The 25,676-nt window shown below is 51.1% G+C and overlaps 2 protein-coding genes across 3 annotated transcripts in view; one reads left to right on the top strand and one right to left on the bottom strand.

Moving 5' to 3' along the window:
* Window positions 1–13,888, bottom strand: part of LOC100122721 (histone-lysine N-methyltransferase PRDM16) — an 80,329-nt gene extending 66,441 nt beyond the window's left edge. The window contains exons 1-3 of one of the 2 annotated variants that reach the window (XM_031923234.1): window positions 13,747–13,881; window positions 11,176–11,336; window positions 2,690–2,836 (exon numbers count right to left, since the gene is read on the bottom strand). The gene's annotated coding sequence lies outside the window, so the exon portion shown is untranslated. Of the gene's footprint in view, window positions 1–2,689; window positions 2,837–11,175; window positions 11,337–13,746 lie in introns of both variants that reach the window. The other variant, XM_031923235.1, reaches the window with a different exon arrangement.
* A 370-nt stretch (window positions 13,889–14,258) lies between these two features.
* Window positions 14,259–25,676, top strand: part of LOC100122759 (protein gustavus) — a 289,744-nt gene continuing 278,326 nt past the window's right edge. The window contains exon 1 of the mRNA XM_032596594.1: window positions 14,259–15,391. The gene's annotated coding sequence lies outside the window, so the exon portion shown is untranslated. The remainder of the gene's footprint in view (window positions 15,392–25,676) is intronic.

Raw genomic sequence — 25,676 nt, 5'->3', positions numbered from 1 at the left:
GGCGAGGTCCGAGAAAAATCAGAGCGCGCGCTCGTCGATGTTGCGAAAAATAAAGCGGCGACGAAGAAGAAGGCTGTGTATAGCGTGACTTTCATGTTTCAGGTCAGAACAATATATTTCGCTATATTATATTATTACGGTGGTGCGCCGGGCGGCGTTATTTATCGCTCTCCTCGCGCGACATTATACTGCAGAGGAGAGAGAGAGAGAGAGAGAGAGAGAGAGAGAGAGCGTAGGCGTCGCTCGCGCGATGAGCCTTCTCGCTCGCCCCTGTACACGGGGAGCCCTTGCCCAGCTGAGAGAGAGAGAGAGAGAGAGAGAGAGAGAGAGAGAGAGAGAGAGAACATTTATCGCGAAAGCTCCAACTCATTCCCGTCGCCCGCCGCGTGTTTATTGACCTTCCGACGTCGATCTCGGCCTGTGCGAGGAACTAAGAAGTGTCGGGGGTGGCCTTCTGGCCGGGCGCTACTGTGACATATGTAAGCGAGACATTGATTTTACACTGATTCGCCCCAACATCTGTCGCAACGGATGCCGTGAGATGTATTATATCCTCTCTCGGCGCGATAAGCTACGTGGAAAAAAAAGCTCCTCTCTCGAAACCGGATATTGCTCCCCTGATTTTTCATCACTTTTATTGCACCAAAAAAATAATAACCCAGAGATACTCGTACAGTTATACAGGAAGTGAAAAAATAAGAACCAATCGCCGCACACTAACGCAATTTGCACTAATTTCTACGAGCAAAACGTACAGGCGGCGCACGTGCGGAGTCAGGTGCTTATAAAGGCTCTCGTTGCAACGTATACGCATACGCGCCGAGAAATGAGTAGTGCACAAGTGGCTTCGGGTGACTAAAAAGCCAAGCGAGCGAGCGAGTGAGCCGCCGTCGCCGCTCTGCTGTATAGTCTCGAAAAGTGCGTGAGCGCGCGCACGCTCGTAATATCCCATATAGAGAGTCCGTTCGAGTGGAAAAACGCAACTAAACGCGAGTAATTGGAAGTTGCTCTCCGCGCGTGCGTATACAGACGAGCCGGAGATGAGACAATGGAGGGCGATCTTTCAATGAAACTTTTTGAAAATCGCGTACTCGTAACGTCGAATAACTGTAACTTTTCAAGCATTAAACGGCAATTTCCGCGTTCAAACACCGCGATCGTAAAATATTCCCGCAATTTCACTCGATACTGTCCTGAATTCGCAATCAAGCGAAGCGAAAAACCGATACGCCGACGCGCCGAGCCTCGTCACATCGCGTTAAACACACGCGGCCAGATTTTCGCTTTGATTTCGACGCTTTGCCTGCAGTCCGCGAAGCGAAAATTATTTAACGAGTTTTCCCCGACAAACTGCTACGTTATGCATGTATATACCTGCACACCCCCCGAGTCGCACAAGGGTGAAGAGCGGCAGTGGTGGCAAACGAGCGAAGAGTGACTTTTTGCGCGGTAATCGGTAAACGAGCCCCGGAGTTCGATATCGAGTTTGCGCTCGCAATAAGAGAAAAAAAAGAGCGCGGATTGAAAGTTGGCGAGTAATTAGGTTTCGACGAAACATATCGACTTTGGAAGTTCGCGTATAAAAATTCGAATATCATAACGAGAGGGAACGACAATTTTTACGTAAAAAATTCCGAACTCGCTTCTCATCGTGCGCGCGACAATTCCTCGAAAAGACATACCACAGCAGGGACGCGAAAAGAATTAGGGAGATCGAGCTTGACACGCCGGAGAGCGAGAGCGGGGCGATATCGTATTACAGATGAACGCATTCTTCGGACTCGTCGGTTTTGAAAACAAAATTTTTTCAGTTTTACGAGCCAGGGGTCATTAGGACGGGCGCAATAAAGACTCTCCACGGGTGAAACCTTTCGTGAAAAAAAGACGCTTCTGTTCTCGACGACGACGACCGGTCCGCGCGTTGGTATAATGTATGAAAATATCCGAGGAGCAAAAATTTAATATCGGCTCTCGCGTTCTGCTCCATTGCGCGGTAGCCTTCGGACCCTCTAGCGCTCGATCGTCAAGCCGAAGAATTTCTTCTTCTTTTTTTTTAAGAAAAAGAGCACGTTTAATTCCGTGTATGTAACATCAAAATGAGCATTTTATAAATCTCAGTGCGGCAGCAGAGTGTATAAAATCCCCGGCAGCTGAAGAAGAGAAAGAAGGGGACACACACAGCGCGCACGGCTCTCAAATTGAGCTCACCGCTTCTCCCCACATCCCGGCAGCGAAGCTATTATCGACTGAATAGTTATAACACTATAAAGCAATTTAAAGGCGAATTCGCTCCTCTACATTTTTCCTCTCCCCCGAAGTACACAGACGCGAGAGAGCGCGCGCCCCAACAACGACGACACTTTGGTCCCTCGCGCGCGCATCCAAGGGTGGATATGCGGGCGGCTTTTCGTTGCGGTCTCGTCGCTCCATCCCTCCTTACGTACATACACTTATACGTATACGCGCGGAGCAGTAGCGAGAGAGAGAGAGAGAGAGAGAGAGAGAGAGAGAGAGAGCGCGTGCCTTCGGTAAACCCTCCGAGCCATTCACTGATTCAAATTAATCACGCCGGCAGCCGCCGACCTCGCCGAATCATCATTCCCCTAAGGCTGCTCGCTCTGTGTATATGCGCGGCTTTGAGGAGTTGGTACAGACGCTGGTGCGGCATAGGGTGTATTAGGATATATACCTCGATCTCCTGGAGAGGTAGAGTAGAGTCGCTTTGCGTGTGGCGGCACCTCCGCGCGAGACTTGTGTGCGCTTGCCCAAACTATCGACGTTAACTGCTTCCTGTTCTCTCGCTCCCGCCGCGGATTAATGTAGGCTTGATGAATCCCTGCAAACACATATAAATATATAGATATGTAAGAATCGTCATAGCGCAGGAGAGAAAAGGCCGTGGCCCAATTTGGAAGTCCGCTATTGTTCAATCACAATAAGCGAAATTTGATAACCCCCCGAATCTCGTAGGTCCCCGCGGAGCAGCACGGTGTATACGCAGAAAAAAAGTACGTCTATATATCGCAGAAGCGAGAGCTGACTCCGGTGCCATTTCGCTCCCCCGTTTCAACTTTCTTTATACATTTCCTCGCTCCCTCTCTCTCTCTCTCTCTCTCTCTCTCTCTCTCTCTCTCTCCTCGATGAATCCGCGAGGCGTAGTCTCATCACGCAACATTACCTCCGGCTTAGCAGCGGCAGCGGCAGCAGCTCTCCGCGACTGGCTGCGTCCGCTTCTCCTCCCTCTCTTTCTCTCTACCCTCAGAGAGCTGCTAGTGCGATATAGCATAGCAGCAGCAGCCTCTTTGGCAAACGTCGGCAGCTCTCTCGCAATATACGCTTCGCCTCGCTTCCCGTATTTTTCCCCGGATCCCATGCAGCCGTCCTTCTCTCTCTTTCTCTCCCTCTCACTCTCTTTTCGCTCTTTTTCGCAGCTGAGCGCCGCTGCTCTACTCTTCTCTCCCGCGTCCTCCTTTCTTCTCTTCCTCCCTCGTCCATACGCTCTGTTCCCGGTGCAGCAGCAGCAGCAGGCTATCTCTCTCGTGGAAGGCAAAAGGATTGGAGGGAGTAGACGAGAGAAACGAAATGGTGGCTGCTGCAGCTGGTGGAAGGAAGCTTTGAGGGGAGGTATCGCGGAAGAGGGGGGGGGGGGAAAGAGGTCTCGTCTCCGTGTCTCTATTGATCCTCCAAGGAGAGGAGCCGCGCGCACCACTTCTATCCCTCTTCCCGCATCCCTCTGCCACCTCATCCTCGATATAACGCTGCTGCTGCTGCGCCGGTGGGAGACCGAGTACCAGCGGCAGCCGCAGGGATGTGTGAGTGTGTTGGGGAGTATAACTGTAGAGAGCTTTCACTCGCAAGCTGCACTCGCTGCTGCTGCGTCTGCTCTCGCTCAGACTGCAAAATACTTTTTTCCAGGGCTAGTTAGGGATATTTATATTTTTCTCTTTCTCTACCTCCTGATGTTGAAATGATAGTTGAATTAAGGGAAAGTTTAGAAGCTTACGAGGTCACGATGATTTCGTAAAAAATTTTATTTAAATTAATTCAGTGAAAAGTATGTATCTCACAAAAGCGTAAAATTACGTATACCTTCGTGGTTGAAATTTTGGATCAACGTTCTCCGTTCTTTTATTATATTACAATCTTTTCGCAATCCATCTGGCACCTCATCCTCGGTATAACGCTTATGCTGCTGGCGAGAGACCAAGCACCAATATTTAGCAGCCGCAGGGATGTGTGCGCTGGGGTATGACTGTAGAGAGATTTTGCTTGCAAGCTGCGCTCGCTGCGTCTACTCTCGCTCCAATTCTGCTTTAACAGACATTGCTCCGACTGCAAAATATTTTTTTCCCCTAGGAATAACAAAAGTTTGTGGACATGATGTATGGAAACGAGCCATAAGTTAAAAAGGTGCTATCGAGAATAATCGTAAGCTTCGACTAAAAAATCAAATCTAATTTTAAAAGTACATTACAACGTTTTAATACTTTCGCGAGCATCCATCAGTTCGTTTCAATTTACCTCGCTGATACTCGGATGCTGGCCTTTCGAGCAGGGCTCTAAATATATATAGCGGCGCAAAGAGAGCAGCAGCAGCAGCAGCGGGTGAGCTTAAAACCCTTTTTTATTTTAATGAATATGAAAGGAAAAGAGAGAGAGAGAGAAAAAAAAGAAAATACGCTCGCGCGGCAGACGGTAGACCATTAACACGAGAGTTTTATAGAGTTTCTCAGCTAGACCATGAGGCTCACTCGCGATCTCGTTCTCTCACTTAAACGCACCGGAGTAATTGAAGCTCGTCTGTCATTGACAAGATCACTGAGTTGCAGAATCTGGTTTAATTAAAATTTCAGAAAAGTGTACCATTGCACGTACGTTTGCAAAATAGTCTGCTTGTACAACTATAAACGTCAGCTTTCCTATATGCAACCGCATTATACAGCAGTTATAAAGATGAAATCTTCACCGATATAAATAAGAGAGAAATACGACGGCGGGCAGAAAACATCTTGCTCAACTCTTATAAACACTCATTACGGACACGCGACGGGGCGGAGGAAAGAGCCAGCGGAGTTTTCTTTGCGCGCGAGCGCATCGAGCGAAAAAAGGGCGAACCAAAGAAAATACTCTCTCTCTCCCTCTCTCTCTTCCTTTGAAAAGAAAAGTAAAGTGCCACCGTCGAGTCTTTTCGCGGCCGAGTTTTCGCAAACCGCCTTCTCGCGTTATTGTTTCGTCAAAGGACTCTCTCTTTTGGTGGCAGCGCACACAAGACTCGTGGATGCATGAAGCATAAAGAGCTACATTGAAGGTGCGGCGCGCGAGAAAGGCGAATCGAGTTTTGAAAAATTCTTATCTAAGGCTTTTGGGCGTTAAAAAATTTATGGGTCAGGATAAGCGATTGGCTGAGTCCCTGCCTGGAATACATGGAGTGTGTATAAAGGAATCGATCGTTTATCAAGCTTACGTCGCGCGGGACAGTTTTGACGAATTAGACTCGTTAGCTTTACGAGCACGATCGTGATTGCGAGGCCGGCAGCAGCGCGGCTTTTACTGTTTCTTTATCTTTATTTTATAGAGTTCGATTCGTCTTGATCGATTCGTCTTGATCGATTCGATCGCTCTCTCTCTCTCTCTCTCTCTCTCTCTCTCTCTCTCTCTCTCTCTCTCTCTTTCAGAGCTGCAGCTAGCCGCTGAATGCAATTTAAATTTCAGTGTGTAATGAAAAGTTCACTCTCTCGGTGCGTGCGTGTATTGAAAACGAGATTTGCATGACTTAGAAGACATCCTACTTTGTAAACACAAAAAGATGCACGAAACGTCATGAATACAAAGTGTTGTGCAGAACAAAGCGTCAACACAAACAAAAGCCAAACGCAATGGCAACTTTTCCCAACGCCATATCTCTTTTCAACGCATATGCATGCGTGCGTACACATACAATCTCTCTCACATCGCGTTATCTCTCAAACAGACTCGAGAGAGAGAAAGGCCTGCGATTGGTCCGCGGGACGATCTTCCCACCGCAACATTCTGTTTCTATATACTCCGCAGCTATACATATAGCTATAGTTCTCTCGCCCTCGCAGCAGCGCATGTCTCTGTCTCTGTTCGTTGGCGGCAGTGGAGAGAGACAGAGAGAGAGAGAGAGAGAGAGAGAGAGAGAGAGAACGCGCGCGCATCCCTGGCTCGTGATTGGCGCGAGGGAAGCATCAGCCGGCTGCCATTGGTCGACGTTCGGAGCATCTCTGCTCATCTTCGCGACTGCGCGATCAGTTCTGCCCTCCCTCTCTCGCTCGCTCTGTCTAGTCCAAAATGGAGGACGCGTGTGTCTCTGCGTTCGCCTGGAGAACGTTCGCTTCGAGCTATCGTGCGGCCAGAATTTTTGCAATTGAATTATATAGAAGCGACGATGGGAACCCGGAGTCACGCTAATGATGACGAAACAATCCCACGCGCGGCTCCTTTTTTTTAGAATAAAGCCGAGCTGTGTGTAGCAGTGAACGCGGATAAAAGAGAGCAGCAGACAAAGGACATAAACATATAATGGAGAATCGCGGGAGAGTACACTGCGCGAGCACGCGTGTGTGTATAGGTTGAAGCGAAAAGCGGCTGCGCGCATGCACCACTGGATTTTCATTAAAGGCTTCATTCCGAATAAAGTCAAGGCGTGAAACGAGGTAATAACTCGCCCAGCGGTCCAAGAATACCGTCGTCGTCGTCGTGCCCCGCGACGATCGCAGCAGCTCGAAAAGAATAAAGAGAGCCAAGAGGGAGAGAGAGAGAGAGAGAAGAGAGGGAGACACGATTTGCGAGCCGAGGCAGAGGCACGTATTGTACATATACATGCGCGCATATATATTCGCGGCTCTCTCTCTCTCTCTCTCTCTCTCTCTCTCTCTTCGTATATATATATATATATATATATATAGAGAGAGAGAGAGAGCGGCGCAAGAGACTGGCAACTCCTCAGCTGCTGTCACCCAGAATAGCATTAGCCGCTCGTACTTTTGTTAGTCATACATCCTGTGTGTCGTGCACGGAGTGAGCGCGGGATTATTATTCGGGAATGCGAGAAAGAGCGAGTATATGAGAGTCGAGGGCGAAATCATCCGCAACAGACATAAATATACGTGCCTTTAGGAGAGTCGCGCGCTGGGCGCATAACGAGGGCTCGCGTGCAGATGCGCAAACTGCGGTCATGCTAAACTTAGACTCCGCATTATATGCGCGGTATTTCGCGGTTCTCTGAAAGTCGGGGTGCGGCGATGCAGCGTGAAAAAGAGAGCGAAAAAAAGAAGGAGAGTACATATATTTATAGATTCGAAGGTGCACCGCAGAGTTTGTTCATTAAATATCCGCACGGTGTCCTTCTCCATAATGAAGGCGCGCGCGTGCAGCAAAAGGTGAACGCGACCCGGAGGGAGAGCGGTGCAGCTGAACTCGCTCGTGTATACAGTGACAGCGTCGTCGGCGTCGGCAGCGGCGGCGGAGGGTTAGCTCGAGAGCGAGATGGTATGATAATTGGGGACGGTCGGAGGAGGCGGGAGAGAGCCGAGCTGAGGAGGTGGGAGGAGGACTGAGAGAGAGAGAGAGAGAGAGAGAGAGAGAGAGAGAGAGAGAGAGAGAGAGAGAGAGCGCGCGCAGGGGAAGAGCGGATGTGGAGGTGGGTTACCATGGCTACCAGTGGAAACCGCAGCCGGCGACGAGAGAGCGAGGTGTCACTGACTCCTGCGCGCGAGCAGACTATATGCACGACACGCTACTCGCGCGCGCGCGCGCGATACACTTGAACTCTTGCAATTGCGCGTACGCGCATCTCGTTTCTCTCTCCCCCTTTGCGCCTGTATCGGAGCGCCGTGATAACTATACTCGCGAGAGAGAGGCTGAAACAGCGAGCAAAGAGAGTACCAACGACGAGGCTGCATCGTCGGTAGACCCGTGCCGAATGTACACGGTTCTCCCTCTCTTTATGTTCGTGCGCAGTCGGCGTTTGTGCGGCTGATGCAGCCTCCCTCTGTACTCCCTTTGTCTGCTCTCTCTATATGCGAGTGCATACAGCACCGCTCTCTGTGCACTGCAGCGGGGACTGACTGCAGGTGTGCTCGTATCGTAAAGGGATTCGCGGCAACGGAGTTGGCTTTGGATGTGATCTTTGCCGGAGTTATTTTTTGCGACGGGAAAGCTTACGCGAATATAGAACGTCTCCCGATCGCTAAAAATAAGACTAACAAATGCCAGAGCGCCGGGGGAAGCACTTTGCCGTCAAGGCCTCGCCCGAACGAGGGAAAAAGGGACAAGCTTTCTTTCTCTCTTTCGCGGCAGTTATTCAGCGGAAAAAGAAGCCAGCAGTGAAGAGAGAGTGTATATAAGAGAGGCGAAGGGCGATGCTCTTACTGCGGCGCGGGTGCTCGTCTCCGCGGCGTCACTTATCGCTCTAAGATCCGATTCGCCTCTCTCTCTCTCGCGGTCTCCATGGAAACGTCTCCGCGGAAAAACCTATCGATTCTCCCTCCGCTAAAAGAGAACTCTTTCAAGAATCTCTCTTTCTCCCTTTCACCCCGCGCGCAGCCCTTTGCGCGATGTTCCCTCCTCCCTCGTATACTTTTTTCACTCTCTCTCTCTCTCTCTCTCTCTCTCTCTCTCTCTCTCTCTCTCTCTCTCTCTATTTGAATCTGTCTCTTTCCCGACACGACTTCATATTCTCCGTCCCTTTTCCCGTCGCGATTTCCCCGGCTTTTCTTTTTATCTCGGTAGCTCGCTTCCCCGGGCCGGCGGCGGATCGTTAAAGAGGTTTATTTCGTTAATAAGGACAGCCGAGTAGCGCGAGCGCGCGCTTATTGAAACAATAAAGAATCTCCCGGTGGCGGAGGTGGTCAGGGGCCGCTACGTGCCCGGGATGCCGAGGAGCGCTGGCCAGCTTGCTGCGCGACGCTGCGACAGTCGGAATGTCGTTGGGCACGCGCGCCGGGAGTCGATGGATTTATCGCTGGCTATATTGCGGTCTCGAGTTCGTGAGCGCGTGTGGGCTGAGAAGAAGCTTTGGATGGCGAAAATTCGACGTTGCATGAATAACATCTCCGCAACGAGAAATAATAAATAGCCTGTATACGAGGAAGGAGCAATTACGAGGGCGGCAAGGATCCCTCTTTCGCTTCTCGGAAATGAAATTGGTTTTCCCGCCGAAGCACTTACGTGTAAGACAGCGGCGCGAGCTTTTTGCATAACGCACGTTTTCCGCGAACTTGTCGCTCTCTCTTTCTCTCTCTCTCTCTCTCTCTCTCTCGCCTACGCCCGACCCTTCGCACTGACTGCGTTGCGCAAGTGCTCGCACGTATAGATGCGAAATAAACGAACGGCACGAGGAATCGAAAGGCGGACCCGCGCGACAGTCACGCGCGGAGTGTGTGTCTAGAGCAGCTCGAGGAGAAAGAGAGAGAGAGAGAGAGAGAGAGAGAGAGAGAGAGAGAGAGAGAGAGAGAGAGAATCGATCGAGCCCCGCGCCGCGAGAGACTTGTATAACGTAGCAGAGTGTACACAGCGTATACTTCCTCGGATTCCCGGATTCTTCCTTCCCCCCTTCTCCCTCGGTCTCTCGCTAAAAAGCCCTTTTACCGGCACAGCCGCGGAGCGCGCTCCTTTGAGCCGAGCTCCCTTTTTTTCGTCCTAAAAGCTGCGCCCATATCGCGCAAAAAAGTCCGAAATAGAAAAGTAGAGCCTGGGAGTGCGAGTAAGAGAGAGAGAGAGAGGGTCGATAGCGACCGGAGAGTGAGCGAGAGAGAGAGGAAGCAGAGAGAAGCAGCAGAAGAAGAAGAAGAAGTAGGAGGAAGCAAAGCAGAGCGAGAAGCTGGCGCGAACAATGGGCTGCGGTTCGGAGACTCGGAAATGTCGAGCTCCGCTCCTGAATGGGAGACGGATGAGAAACTTGCTCGTGTCGGATAGTCGTACAATGCTCGCTCGGAAGATGAATGCTTAACGACGACGACGACGACGACGACGACTACCACTACTAGTGCGCGAATAACCCGCCTCTCTCTCTTCTCGAGCTCCGTTCGCCACCGACGTGAAGATATGCGGAAATAAATTCCTCGAGCTGGTGCGAAAAGTTCTAAGATTCCGAGGATGAATGACAAATTCGATAGCACGTCGGTATAATTTCTCACGATTGAAAGCGCAAACAGCAATTATGCGCTGTGTACTCAGAGCACGACGGTATAACTCGAGGATGAACGCGTGATGGGTGATAAATCGACAAAACAAGCGAGCAGTCCTTATGTATAGAGACCATGATATAGAGCCCGGGACGAGGAGGCGTCTCATCGTGGCCCAACAAGGGTGTGTTCCTCGCGGTTATTATACCCACTTTCCGACAGCAGACTGTCTAGAAAATTCATGAAATGCAAACATCAAACAAGGGTCGTCCGCGATCGATCGCAGCGGCGTAAGCTCTTATGTACCTCCCCCGCACACGTACTCGTACACACACACACACAGGCAATAATGAGCAGCCGTTACAATGATACCGCCCGCCAAGTCCACTCTGTACACGCATAACACACCAAACACACTAAACACACTAAACACACGAAACGCCTCAAAGAACTCCTATACGTTATACAAAGCCATCGCCCGCCGCGAAATAGATACATTCGCAATACCCGCTTAATCAAAATTACGCGATACTCGGCATACACGTACACATAGAGAGCGCTGCAGGTATACCCAAGAAGCGTGCATTTAGACGAAGCATGCTCGCGCTCGGGCTCAATAAATCTCGGCTCCGCGCGATAAGTCAGGAGGTCCGCGTGCGCGCTGCAACGTGCGCAACAAAAAAAAAGAAGGCGAACTCGATCATATACACAGCAGCAGCAGCCATGCAAAGCTCGGGAGAATTATAGCGAGGATCGGTAGGCGAGATCGGCGGAGAAAGAGAGAGAAGGAGAGAGAGAGAGAGAGAGAGAGAGAGAGAGAGAGAGAGAGAGAGAGAGAGGGAAGTGCACGTGATATTATAGAGCGAAAGACGGCAAATGGCCCTAATAATGCGAAATCTCGCTGGCCATAAATACGAGGCGACGCGATATCGGCCAGCTGATCTAGGTGGCATGTCGCCTCGTCCGCCGCACAGCAGCGGCTTATACGTATACTTGCCGTGTCTCATGTGATACCGCTTCTACTCACGTTATACGAGCGCGAAAAGGAGCGCGAGTGCAGCTCTCGCACGTCAAGCGCTGCTGCTGCTGTTTCGCGAGCGGCTTATCATACACGATGACGACGACGACGACGGGGATAGGAGCTGCTATATGGCGGTCTTCCCCAGCGAGCGAGCGTCGAGGATATTTCTGGAAAATTTTATATTTCTTACACGTGTTAACTATTCTACCTATTATCGGGAATTTCCCATCGAAAAAAGCCCAAGCCATGCTCGCAGGCTAATTGACAGTATCGCGATGTTCCTATTCGCCGCTCTCTCATAATTTATATCCCTGTGACAGAATGTCGCTGCTGACAGAGCCGTGCGTTGTACGTAAGCGTCAAACTTTCAGAAAGGACGATTATTACGTCGGATAAAAAAATCTGTTTAATTAATTACTCGAGCGAGCGAAGCGGGCACGTGACACACACTAATTAGATTACTCCTCGTCGTCCTCGTGCATAATTAATCAAAAAACTTACACACGCCTCATCTAAACTTTCGACGAGAGCAAACAGCGATCATCGTCGAAAAGTTTTCCAATAAGACAAGCACAGAGTTTATAGTGTACAAGCGAACGGCGTAATACCGCGTATAAATGAATATCCCCGATCTCGTTATAAAAACATCAAGTCCGAACGGGAACAAAGAACCGCGTGTATACGTGCACGCGGGAGTGACTTGTAGCATCCGCAGTCGCGAGCACATTCCTCGCACGAAAACCGAGGACTTGAATAAAAGTCGCGGTAGTTATTTCTACCAAGCATAGCCGGAGAATCGTTAAGTCATGAGAGAAGGAGCTCGCGGGGCTGATCGATGTTGTGTAGGAAGTTTTTACGCCGCGGGAATAAAAAAAAAGAAAGAGAAAGGAAGGAGGGAGCGAAAGGAAAAAAAGAGCACCACCGCGGAGCGCTATCAGATCCACGGAGAATCTCGGGCTCTCCTACTGTCTCCTTGGCGTGTGTCGCGGGGGTCGGCCGGACATCGCGCGCGCACAGGGGGGAGAGAGGCCTAGCGTGTCCGGTATCTCCGACGGGGATCGCTAGGAGACATTTCGTCCTCGGGGGGCTCGCTCCTTGTGTATAGTGTACAGAGGCCAGAAATGACCATCGCAGCCGTCCTCCTTTCTTCGTCGTCGTCGTCGACGCGAGGTTGCTCCGATGCGAGCAGCCAAGGCTCGCATTATCTGCTCGCTCTGGGTGTATGTATAAAGATGCGTCGATAAGCGAATTTATTGGGAACGGGGAGAGAAGCCGAGTTCACGCGAGGAAGCAGTACGCGATCATCGCTACGGGACGAATGTTCGGAGTAGCCACTCGATCACGAAATATTGTAGAGATTAGGGCTGGTTCTTTTTTCGTGGTGTCGCGTGCCAGCCGTGTCTTTGGGGTTTTTTTTTATCGTCTGGATGATGCTTGCAGGAGTTATCATGCTTGGAATGTCTTTGTTGGATTTCGTCAGCAATTTTCAGAAGGAGCTGTGCGAGTTTATAGATTTGATTTCTGTTTGCTTTACGAGGGTGTCGATGGCATTGAATATTATACGAGGAACGAGTGATTCGATTGTTATCGTAATTTCATGGTCAAAAGCACAAACGAAAAGTCACGCATTATCGAGTCGTGCGTAAGAGATACACAGGTGGCTCGATTCGCAACGCTGCGTTCTCGGAAATTGGGTTTGCTGTATTGGTAAACAGTCGATGCGATATACCGCGTAAACACGGAGGCTTCTTTTTTTGTCGAAAGTTTGACACGTATCACGTTCTTTAAATCGTGTGTTTTCTTTCAATTATTTTGCGATGTGATGTCAGTTAATAATTAAAAAAAATTCTATCGAGCATCACCGCACGAAAGTCAAACACGCGTACAAAATGGCGTCGGAGCCACAATACACAATAAGAAGAAACAGAGCGCGAAGGTGCAGGACAAAGGAGGGAGAGCGCGAGACGGGAGGGAGAGATGGCAGTAAAGAAGGACTGGAAGTCAGCGTTGTTATGTCTGCAGCCGTGGGCTCCCGAGGTTCTCCGGTTCAATAGTATAACCAATGGCTAAACAACAATGTCAAGCCAAACATTCGTGCTCTTTGCTTATTGCTGACTCGCTACTCGCCTGTAGTTACGTGTCGCCGCTCTGGCGTCCGAGAGAGATGCAATAAACCTTTGGCTACTGCGCGGGTACGTTAACCTCTACGGAGTCGCGTTGATGTGAATTTTTCGTTTTCGAAGAGATTAGATTTTGTTTGGGGATACAGCTACGCTTGCATTACAACTCAGGCGATGCGTTTGCTTGACAAAGTAAATTTTGCTGAACTACGAAAAGAGACGTCTCGGTCGCAGTATAGCATCAAGTCGTAAAAGCCGTTGGGAGTCGAACAGTTTTCGCTTGGCCTTTCCTTACTGATGCAAAGATATAATATACAAAGATGCATCGCGATCCGTGCGAAAAACATCGCAAATGCCAAAAATGTCGAAAACCCAATTTTCAAATCGCAACGGCCATCGCTTCGTACGCCGAGCTCAAACCTTCCCACGTAATTATCAAGTAGCAGGGTAAACTCACCCACGCACTGCATTCGTCGACGCTCGAATTTCAGCTCGGCACAGCTTATCATCGACCAGTACGAACGAGCTCCCGCATCACCATCAGAAGTCCAACCGTTTCTCCGACCTCAGCTCGCCTCGCCGCTTTTCCGGGGACTGCCGCCACCTCGCGCCGCCGCTCTCTACACGCCGCCACTCCGACGACCGGCAGTCGATAAAACAGTTCGCAGCGCTGCCTACCGCCAGCACAGCACCGACGCCGCGCTAAGCCGGGGGGGGGGAAGAAGCCGGTCAGTCTCGCGAAGTTCCCCGAATCCGCCGAGCCCGGCGCTCCGCGCGACAACAACACACACAGACACAAGTCTAAGAACCGGGAAGCCGAGTCAACCGCTCGAGTACGCCGACGCAGCAGCTCTCGCGTGCGCTCTTCCCACCAGTTTTCCCCGGTCGTCTGTCTCTCTCTCTCTCTCTCTCTCTCTCTCGTCCCGAGCTCGTCGTCCTCGTGGAAGCAGCAGTGTTAGTGCGACTCATCGAGTGGCCGCGCGCGAGCAAGACAGAGAGACGCAGGCAGGCAGCTCCGTAGAGCTGCGCGCGCGCCCACGAACACGCTCTCGTCGCGACTGTACACAGAGAGCGCGGAGATATATATAGGAGGGAAGATCCGCGCGCGCGTCGCGAAACCGCGAAAATTCGTCGAGCAGTGCAGTGCGAGTGCGCGCTCAGCAGCCGCATCACACACGAGACGACGTCGCCGTCGAGGACGAGGAGGAGCGCACGCGAGACAGTCCGCGCGCGCGAAAGAGCCGCTCTCTCGGACAGTGCTGTCTCGCTCGTCGCGCCGTGTGTACGTACCCTATCGCTCGCGACTCGCAGTCCGTCCGCTCGACTCGTCGCGGTCAGTCGGCTCTTTCCCGCAGCTCCATACTCACTCGCGCGCGCTCTGCAGCGCCGACTAGCCACCGCTTACCACACTGTACAGTAGTGCGCGAATCGAGTCTCGACCTCGCTGTGGACCCAGATCAGCAGTAGTGCGGGTGTGCAATAATAATAATCGCTCGTCGGACGACCGTTGCAGCGCCGAATGAGAAGGAGGAAGCGAGACTCCGGCTCGCAGCAGCAGGCTCGAAGCGCAGCAGCGGCAGCCCGCGAGCGCGGCTACTCGCCGGAACAGTGAAGACCGCACGGGATCTCGTGTATTTTTTGTTGCACCTGCTGGTGCTCCGCTTGTTTTGGAGCCTGGGCGCGCGCTCGCTCTACTCGTGGCTGCTCCGCGGCGCGGCCCGCCTCAGCATCGGCAAGATTAGGCGAGGAGGCGCCTCTGCGCCGCCGCCGGCGACGACGACGAGACGTCAGCTGCTCCTGCAGCACCACCTCCACCACCACCATCACCAGCCGCCGGCCTGCTTCCAGCCGTCCTCGGGCCTGGGCCCGCCGAGCAACCTCAGCTTCCTCGTCGCCGTACGCCGGCAGCGCAATAAGCGCCGCGCTACCAGCCGGCGTAACAAGCAGCGGGGCCAGAGACTAGCGGCGGCGGCGGCGGCAGCAGCCTCCTCGTCGTCCACGACATCCTCGCCGTCCTCGGCCGCCTCCTCGTCGTCGACCTGCAGCTGCAACGGCGACAACCTGCCCGCGGCGCGAAACTCGAAGCTGGACCGACGTTCAAGGTCAGTGCACTTTCCCCCTATCTATACACGTATAATACGCTCGACTGCTGTGTCTCTGTGTCTGTGTGAGTGCGCTGCCGCAATGACGCCGCGACTCGGCTCTCCCTACTTGGCAACTCGCGTTCATTCACACTGCAGCGACTCGGCTGCGATGCAGAGCGGCGTTATAACGATTGATTCCGTCGAGTTTAAAGAGCTCGACCTGCAGCGAAATCGAGGCGCTCGTTCGCTCCGTCCTCCCGTGTGTGCGTTGAAATTTACATAATCTCTCTCTATGGGCGCTTTACATAACCGTCATCCTTGCCCGCGCTCGCCTCTCGTGCACGCATAACGGGGCCGGGATCGAGAAGGACGACGGCTGCTTTATTCTGCGCACCGCGACGCTTATCGTCGCCGCCGCTTTGTTGATTAGGAAGCGAGCACGCGAGCAAACGCTTATCTCCCTCTCTCTCTCTCTCTCTCTCTCTCTCTCTCTCTCTCTCTCTCTCTCTCTCTCTCTCTCTCTCGTGCGTGTATAAGTGCAACAATATCGACTTTGCTTGCAACAACGCGGCGAGACAATGCGAGATGCAGCGACGAGCGAACAAGAGGTATATTACGTCCAGAGAGAGGGGAGAGCACGTCGAGCGTTTATTATGCACCGGCGCATTCGGCCGCTTCTTGCAAAACCGCACGCACAGTCTGTTGCGGAAAATTTGCGCGAAAAAGCGACGGGCCTCTCCGAGAGGGACGAGGCCGCCTGCGACATTCGCCGATCGCAGAAATCTCAAGCGAGAAGTGGAGAACGCCTCAGCCTGTGTGTGTGTTATTTGTTAAGCATGGCCGTATACACGCGTCTCTCTCTTCGGTAGTTCGTCGCGTGCTACACTCCGCTCTAAAGCCTCTGTAGAGACGCTGTGCGTGTAGTCTGCTCGGATCAGCTGACATTCTGCTCTATACCGGCGGCAGCATCATCAGCCTCTCACTAGCTCGCTCCTTTTTCCTCCCGCGTGTCTTTTCGCTATTGTCTCTCTCTATATCGGCAGAGGCGGAGAATGCATGCCGCTGATAACCTTGATCCACGGAACGTACGCGTGCGTCGTCTGCTGCGCCCTCCTTGGTGTTACTGCCTCCGGTGTGTGCGTACGTGTGCCGTGTATACACAGGCGTACAGCTGATGCGATTTAAAAGTGATGCATCCTAACAGCAGCGAGTCGAGAGCGCGCTCGGTATATAGCTGCCGCTCTAAATATTTAACTACTCGCGTCCGCCTTTTGCCGCGCGTATAGACGCTCGAACGGCTAGTAAGTGTCTGTGTGTGTATGCGAGTGCACGTGTACCCGTGTTTTTGTATCTATTCTTCCCTCCGTGTTCTCGCTCTTGTATTTCGCAGTAATCCAGTCAGCAGCTCTTTCGGCTCTCTCTCTCTTGTACATTCTTATTTCTCTTCTCGAAATTCGCAACGTTCTCTCTCCCTCGGCATTTTATTCGCACTCTTTGTTTTCAACCTACTTTTCTAATTGCAGCCGGAGTAGCGGCCGTGTATATATATATATATATATCTTTATATATATACACAAACGCGCTCTCACCGGCCGAGCGCTAGGTTTTTATTTTTCCATCGCGAATTAAAAGCGTCGTCGCCGTCGTCGTCTTGTGACTCGGTTCATATCAACGTTTATTTCGGTCGGCACGTTACCGAACGCCGCCTGCATAAATTTACACTTTTGTTTGTCCAAGCGCGCGCTTTATTACACGAGCGCGCGCGCGACCTTGACGAAGGTTACGTGACCTAGAGCCGCAACTTTCTCGAGAGAGCGATGCTGTGCGCAGTTCATTGAAAGCACGCGTCGTCGGTTGTTTCTAGTAATACGAAGCGTATACACATGGTGAAATTTCTCGAGTTGCCCAATGGCAAAAATATTTTTTTTATACCTCGACGACAAGTGCGCGGATAGTAGAGAAGGAGAAATACACAACGGAGAAAATAAAAATATGAGCAGCGCGCGCGCATTGTATAGCGGGAAAGTCGTCGGCGGCCGAGAGCCGCGGTTACGCGTCCGCAAAAGGTTACGTAAGGAGAGAAAAAAGTTTCTTTTTGTTATTTATATAAGCCGGACGACGCAAAGCGGCCGCAGCGCGCGGTTTACAATTTCAAAATTTCTCATCCTCGCGTTGCAATCGGCCACCGCTCGCGTGCTATAAATAATTCGCGCATGTGTATGCGCGGATTGGCCGCAGCGGTATATAGCGTGAACTTTTCGAAATACCAGTGCACCACTGCGGGCACGCGTCTATTTACAATGTATGCGAGAGCGAAAACAAATAGAAATGAAAATCCTAATTAACTCGGATTCTCGGACCGTCGCTGCTGCGATGAAAGAATCGGTTGCGCTCGTACGATGCCGAGTTTTAAATTAGCCATTTGCGAAAAGTGATTCCAGCAGAAAGAAAAAAAAGATAAACTACCGAGCGCAAAATAAAAAGCCAAAGAGAAAAGGTAGCAGCAGCAGCTTTCCGGATGCTTTATATTTCTCTTTACAGCCTCTCGCTTACACTCGCTCACTTTTCCTTCTTGTTCAAATAGCGACTGCTGTGCAACACACAGAGCAGCGAGCGCGCGCGTTATGAATGTAAGAAGAAGGGGTGGGGGGGGGAGTCAAAGCCATTCGCTGGCTTTACAGTCAAATGTAAAATGACGAACATTATACGCGGGCGCCGAGAAAGAGAGAGAGAGAGAGAGAGTGAGAGAGTGTGTGCAAGCAAGCGGAAGCGTTTTTCGATTAGCGTGGAGAGAGCATTGTTTCGAGCGCGTTGTTAGTGTAGAAAACGAGGAGAAAGAGATAGAGAGAGCAAGCGAGCGAGTAAACAATGGCCAGTGTGCCTCGTTGCAGTTTTTATTATCGCGCGACGGTCACTTGTCTTTTTCGGATTTTCGCGCGCCGAGCGACGGAGAGAGAGAGAGAGAGAGAGAGAGAGAGAGAGAGAGAGAGAGAGAGAGAGAGAGAGAGAGAGAGAGAGAGAGAGAGAGAGAGAGAGAGAGAGAGAGAGAGAGAGAGGAGGAGAGCTTTCGGCCGGACTGGCCGATTGCGAAGCCCCGCCGACGACGAGCATAGCAGCCACTACCTCCTCCCCCCTCACTACTACCTTTTATTACTCCATCCAGCACGATAATCGGCTTTCAGACTCCATGAGACTTTATGCGAGACGCGGCACAGATTTCTATCGATTTTCCCTTTCGCCTCTCTTCTTTCTCTTCTTTACTCTCCCTCTCTCACTTCGTGTGTTCTCGTTCTTTCTTTTTTTTATCTCACTTCGCCCCGCTCGCGCGCGCATTTCGCTTTTATTCTTCACCGGCTTCTCGACTCCCCGGCAGCAGCAGCAGCAAGCAATCCACATTGAATACGCCCTCGCTCTCATATTATTTCTCCTCTTTCGACATTAACTCAATTAACGGTAAACTCTTAATTGAACGTTTCTTTTTCTTCTTCGTCCTCTCATTCTCTCGCCATACGAGACTGAGCTAAACGGGTAATATAAGGCCTTTTCCTCCCTCCTAGAATAGCGTCTTTACGGGACTATAAGTATCTCTCTCTGTATCTTTTGGATCTTGGTTTATAGCCAACAGTAGTGGGAACGAATGATACTCGGCGCATAGTTTTCTTTGTATTCTTTTTTATTTTCGCCTCGCTTTTCTCCCTTGCGGAGCACAGAGTGCAGCAGCGGAGATTGAAACCGATCGCATGCGTCTGTTAATTAAGCTCACTTCAATTATTCGCGCCGTTTGTTGCTCAAAGCTCGTGGAGCACGTACTTCATGTAAATGCAGTCTGAGAAAAAATCGATAGTGCCAGGGCGAGAGAGAGAGAGAGAGAGAGAGAGAGAGAGAGAGAGAGAGAGAGAGAGAGAGAGAGAGAGAGAGAGAGAGAGAGCGAGAGCATTGAGTTTTATGGGCACCTCTTTACTCTAGATAAACTTTTAAGAAATTTGTTTTCGGCTCAAAGGAGAATGGAGAGAGAGCGAGCGAGAGGACTCTCTTCTCTTGGCTAAGAAGAAGAAGAAAAGTCATAAAATTCTTCATATTGAAAACGAAGTTCGAGGCGTAAAAATATTTTTAAATTTCAACTCCTTCATGGATCTTTAAGAGCTAAAGTTCATTCCCGTTTCCCGCGGGCGTTGCGCGAATTTCGCGTGACCGAATCGATCAGCCCCTCTCTGATATTGGAGATATATCGTTTTTGTTCTCGCTCGAGCGTATAGCGGTCTGAAATTCGCAGCTATCAAAACACGTAGTCGAAATAGGAAAATGGTATCGAAATAGCATCGAGTACTGCTTTTAAAAATCGATGAAAACGACACACAGCGACGCGAACGATCTAGATAGCGAGTCTGTTGCTGCTGCTATTCTGCTACACGATTCTTTCGCCGAATTGCAAACTAGATATGGATTGCCGCAACGTGGCAGCAAACTTCATTGCATTAATTCGCTGTAAGCAGCGTTATCTCTACAGCGTTAACAATATATCATATTTCAACTAGTTCGGAAGACTACGACTAGCACATTCAAAGTATCTATCCGTTAATTATCGAGTGTCGTCGACCGATACACGAAGTTGATCAAACGAAAGGTGGCAGAGAGCGAGAGAGGGCCAGCGATTCCGTGTGTGTGAAGCGCACAGAGAGCAAAGCCCCGGTGGCCGAGGCAAAATCACGATTTAGATTGGAATCGGTATCTAATGTAAAATACACGCGGATAATCGAATCGATGATTCCGAGGGTAAATAGACGCATTTGCCTCGAGTAAATAACCATAATTACGTATCGGATCTCCACAAATACCGTCGTCATAATCGTACACACACGCGCGCGCGCGGAGAGAGAGAAACGAGCGTGCCGTCATTAGGTATCTGGTTTTAGTCTCGGATTGAAATATGCGCGACTAACCCGTCGGGCAGGTGGCCGCGCCGCGAGGGAACGCCTCTCGCGCGCGCTTTGAAATTGATTGCGCCCCGCTCTCGCGGGGATTTCGATAATTATTAGAGACTACGCGCTTCTCTAATCGTGAAAACGCGCTCTACTTCTCTGTCCACCGCGTGTAATGGACGTTTACGCGCGCTCGAGCTTGCACTGCAGTATGTACGCATGCAAAGGTTACACCGCTGAATATATCGCGATTGTGTGCGCAAGCCCTCTCCATATTCCACGATAATGAATGACTCGTCGGGAGTTGTCAGAGGACGCGATTCGAAATTCGCGATCATCGAGATTCGGAAAAAAGCCGGGCTGAAAAAAAAATGGGGAAAGGTCGAGAAACAGAAAAGAGAGCAGGCAGGCTGCAGCAGCGGCAGAAAACTCATGCATATACATAGAGCTCGTGGCGGCGGAGCAAGAACAGTCGTCGAATGATCCTTTGGTAAATCGACTCTTGACCTCGGTGGGGCCCGCAGCAGTAATAGCAGCAGCCGAGCCTCCGCGCTCAATTCAGCAGCCGCCCGTCGAAGTACTTCTGTAGAAGAGTTTTTGTTGCCAAAAGGCGCGCTTCTTGCCAGTCTAAAGCCAATGTTAAGAGCCGAGTAGCTGGTAGCTGCTCTTCGGGGGCTGGGACGAGGCGAAAGCTCCGAATAAGGAAGGCCTCTGCTGCGCCGGGAGTAAGTAGCAGACGAGACCAGTGCCTCTCTCTCTCTCTCTCTCTCTCTCTCTCTCTCTCTCTCTCTCTCTCACTCGCTTGTGGAAAACGGAAGATTCCAATTCCGTCCCTCGTCCTTCTCTCTATTCGGAGACGCTGCTTTCTCTCTCTCTCTCTCTCTCTCTCTCTCTCTCTCTCTCTCTCTCTCCTCAGCCGAGCGCGCGCGGTTAATTTAAGTACCTCTCAATTAAACCGTAACCCAGAGCCATGCTGCGCGAGGTTATACGTCCTCCTCCCCCTGTGTTTCTCTCTCTCTCTCTCCTCTCTCTATCTCTCTTCGCTACTTTAATCCGGGACTGCCGCGCTGCCGAGAGGAAAACGACACGGAGCAAGAGGGCTGCAAGCCGAATAGATTCCCGATGCTTTCTTCTCGCTCTCTCTCTCTCTCTCTCTCTCTCTCCGACTACCGACGCTCCTTATTCCACCTCGTTATTTGTTGGTCTTCCTCCTCCATCATCATCATCCTCGTCGCCGTCGTCGTCGTGCGGCTCGCTTATGTGTCTGTATGCGCAGCGAGGAAGAGAAGGAGGAGGAGAGGAGGAGGAGGTATATAGACTAGACGACGACGACGCTGGGAAGAATGAGTCTGAATAAAACGCGTCTCCGTCGTTAATCGTCGCGAATGCGTCTCGGGGAGCCCGCGCCGCCAATGGCGAAGCTTCCTGTCCATTGACTTGCCGCTTTACGAGATACCTTATACGACTTTTACGAGGCGCATTCTCGCGAGATACGAGTCGGCGTTTTCATCGTTTTCACTGCTGCTGGACCCCTCCTGTACATAGACCAAGCTTCCTCGTCCCACCGATGCCGATGCTCCTGATGGCCGCACGCTATACACACCCTACGCGACGGCTTCTTCTTCTTCTTCCTTCCTCCTCTTCTTCGTCGCCGTCGTCGTGGCAGCCTTTGTGTTTTAGACTCCGCTGCAGCGCAGCTTCTTGTATTAGTGCGCGAAGAGAAGCCCGCTTTGTTCGCCCCGGGGGAAAACTGCCTGTTTCTTTGGGCGGCTGCACGCGCGCGACGACGACTCGATTCGCCCACCCCCAGCAACAGTTATACATGCGCGGGGGATTATAAGGGTGCACCACCGACCTTGACGCTACACAGCTCGCGCGCGCGGAGTCTCTTTCCATGCATAGAGAGACTCTCCGCGCGCTGCAGCAAAGGGACGAGTGCGCGCAGTGAATGAAAGGAGCCCCGCGTGTGCAGCATTGCTATGCATGCGCACGTATAATTTCTTCTTCTTTCGCTAGTCTAATAAGACTTCTCCCTTTGCTGTACTTTTCGTGGATACGCGACGAGGATTCTTGGTCATTTTCAGCAGATATCGATTCCGCCTTTTCTCCGCGGCGACGGCTGCGGCGGAATGTTCGCGAGCTTCAATCATTTCGAGTCTAATAGTTTCCCTCAATACTCCCTTTGAAATAGAGTATATATAAAGGAGACTTTTTGTACGCGCGACGAATGTAATGGGAATACTTCTTTCCGCGCGCTTGCGCTCTCTCTCGGCGGTATATGTAGTAGTGGCCCATGATCCCGCTGCCCCTTTTTGTCATGTAAGCTCCCACCGTATAATTTATTGTCTGGACTTTAACGCGCCGCTCTGGAAAAATCGTTATTCGATTTTATTCTCATCTATTTCCCGGTGGTTCGACCGCGTTTTGTGTGCTCTCTCTCTTTCCACGCTTCATTTTCCCAAGAAAAAGCTCTGCCGCGCGCGCTACAATGCAAATAAATTAATTGCTCCGCGGTGGCATTATGGCTGTGCGGTCGCGCTAAAATACTTACATTTTATTTAGCCGCCGCAGCAGAGCAGGCGAACAAGTGTCTTACTTTCCTTTAGTGTCACCGTAAAAAACTTATTGCGCAGTGTCGGTAGTCAGCATAGTGTGTACGTAAAAGTGCCTCGTAAAGGGGGAGCAAGAAGACCGCTAGGGTTAAAAGGAGGGAGAGAGGGGGAGAGAAAAAACAGTTACTCGCGCGAACGTTATAATGAGTCAATTGCACCTTTGCCGCGGCTCTCAAAGTCCCAGTGTGTATGGGGATGGATGTAGCGTGAAGAGAGTCGTGGTCGGGTCAGCTTGCATTATAAAAAGAACGAGAGAGCAGACCGCGGTCGTTCGGTCGAAAACAAGTTGGAATGAATGGAATTGCGCGTACTTACGAACTCGAACGTAGATTTCGATCGACACCGACTCTCGCTCTACATACGTATGTAGGTATAGCTGTGCACGTGACGCAAACGCACACTCGCCGGCTCGCGCATGCAGCGCACGGCGGCGCATCAGCTCACCGAAGCTATAAATAAAAGACGCACCCCCGCGTCCAGCGAGTATATCATCTCTCTCTCTCTCTCTCTCTCTCTCTCTCTCTCTCTCTCTCTCTCTCTCTCTCTCTCGCACTCTCGCCGCAGTCATGTGTGTCCTCTCCCTCTGCACAGTGGGCCAAGTCGATAGGCATCTCGCTCGCAGAGAGAGAGAGAGAGAGAGAGAGAGAGAGAGAGAGAGAGAGAGAGAGTGCGGTGTAATAAAGCCTCCTAATATTTAGCAATAAACCGGGAGTTTATCGCGCGCTCAATCTCGCGTCACGCGCCAGAGAGGGCGCAAAAAAGCTCGACGCGCTCGCGTACATGTGGGACAGTAGGTGGGTGGCGTGAAAAAGTGCTGGACGAATAAAAAATCGTCTCTCGCGGAGAGAGACAGAGTGAGAGGGAGAGAGAGACACGGACGAAGCAGCAACAAAAATACTATGTGTGTATGGGTGTGCGAGCCGCACCGAGGAAAAATGGAGCGTAAAAAAGTGGAGCGTATATCAAGCTCGGCCAGAGACATGTTTATCGGTGGAAGGATCGAGCTTGGCGCCTGCGGTGCTCTACTGCTGCTCCGCGATGCGTCCTGCTGCTGCCGCTGTCCGTCGCTCGCGCGCGCGAGCGAGCTTCTCCGTCGAGAATTGTCAGTTCGAGTGTGCCACCTACCAGCACGCCGCAAACTCTCTCGCCATATACTGCTGCGAATCGAGAGAGGGAGAGAGTACTCTCGACATAGAGGTTGTTAACGTGCCCGCGAGAGAGTGTCTGTGTGCGTGTTTACCGGCGTTTGCGTGCACGTGCGAAAGTAATGCATTGTGTGTGGCTCTCGGCGCCGGCGCTCTCTCTCCCCCGATGTCTAATGGCCCTCATTAGTGGCCCAAGTATATTAACTCCCCGATGCTCCATTCACTCTCTCTCTCTCTCTCTCTCTCTCTCTCTCTCTCTCTCTCTCTCTCTCTCTCTCTCTCTCTCTCTCTGTATACGCCCACCATATAGTAGACCGTGCATACGTATACTGCATCGAATCAGCTCTCGGCGATTCCCGCGAGTGTCTATAGGATTCTCTCTCGAGCTTTTTTTCTATACACTACTGCAGTGTTACACGGCGCGCGGATCTCTTTGCAACTGCTGCAGTCGAGGGGGCGGTTAAAATAAATTTACCAACTGACGAATCGCGAAAAAGGCCGAGCGAACGCCCGATACCGCGAATTCACTCTGGCGGCTCTCTCTCTCTCTCTCTCTCTCTCTCTCTCCCTCTTTTCCAGAGCTTGCGCCCCATTCTCGCTTTGTTTCATTCTGGCCTTTTTCTCCTCTGTGCAGCGCGGCTCGTCGCTCTTTACCTTTCTAACGGAGCTGCTGCTGCTGCTGTTGCAAAAAAGAGAGCCTCGATAGGTTCTTTTTTTTTTGCGGCAGCAGCGCGCGGGCCTGCATCAGACACACGCGAGGAGCGCGTATTTATATACCTGCGCCTTGCTATTGATGGACGGGCTTCTATGCTGGATGTATAATAATGCTGTAAGGCTCTGAGCTCGACGGAACGGCGAATCACTGGGAGATAATTTCATTCGGTGCGTTTCAGTAGGTCGGCTTTCAATTTTAAACTCGAAGCTTTGCAAGAGCGAGTGGAAAAAGAGGATGGATGTGTGTATGATATGCATGTTGTAACGTATAACATAACTGTGGGTAGCGGAATTTCTTTTACGTTCATTATTCCGCGCCGGAAAATTATCGATGCGCATGTTCGAAATGTAATTCATAAAGCGACGGGGATTTTTCGCGATAGCCGCGTGCACACGAGTTGGCTCTCTAAAAGGATTAATACGCTTTGCAGCGTATATTTATGAATATTCGACGACGTTTGCAATTTAAAATTCCCATTTTGTACGTGAAATTTTTACGAACGCTTGTACGTCATATCGCCAAATCTAAATACGCCTGACAACTTTATTTGGTAAAATGTTCCGTACGCGAGAGGCTTGTGTGAGTAAAATTTTTGAAAAATATTAAGTCAACCGCCACATTCATTCTGAAATAATCAGGACGAGCGATCTCTCGTCGTCGTTGTCGTCGTCGGTCGCTCTGGCAAAAATGAACGCTGCGGCGGATTTAAAAAAATTTTTTAGAGGCAGATTTAACTTTTGAGATGGACTGCAGCAGTTGGGACGGCCGGTGAGTCGTCGGAGCTCCTGTCACGTACTCCAAAATGAAATAGTTACGCTGGCCGAAATTGGCGGGGGAGACGCTCGAATCGCCAGCGTCGGCATTCGCGAATTTCTGTCTCCCGCATTAATGACTCGCACTTCGCAGAAGGGA

Source organism: Nasonia vitripennis, chromosome 2 (assembly GCF_009193385.2).
Source record: "Nasonia vitripennis strain AsymCx chromosome 2, Nvit_psr_1.1, whole genome shotgun sequence".
NCBI lineage: Eukaryota > Metazoa > Arthropoda > Insecta > Hymenoptera > Pteromalidae > Nasonia > Nasonia vitripennis.
The sequence above is the reverse complement of the archived record's forward strand: the minus strand, read 5'-3'. Positions and strand labels throughout refer to the sequence as shown.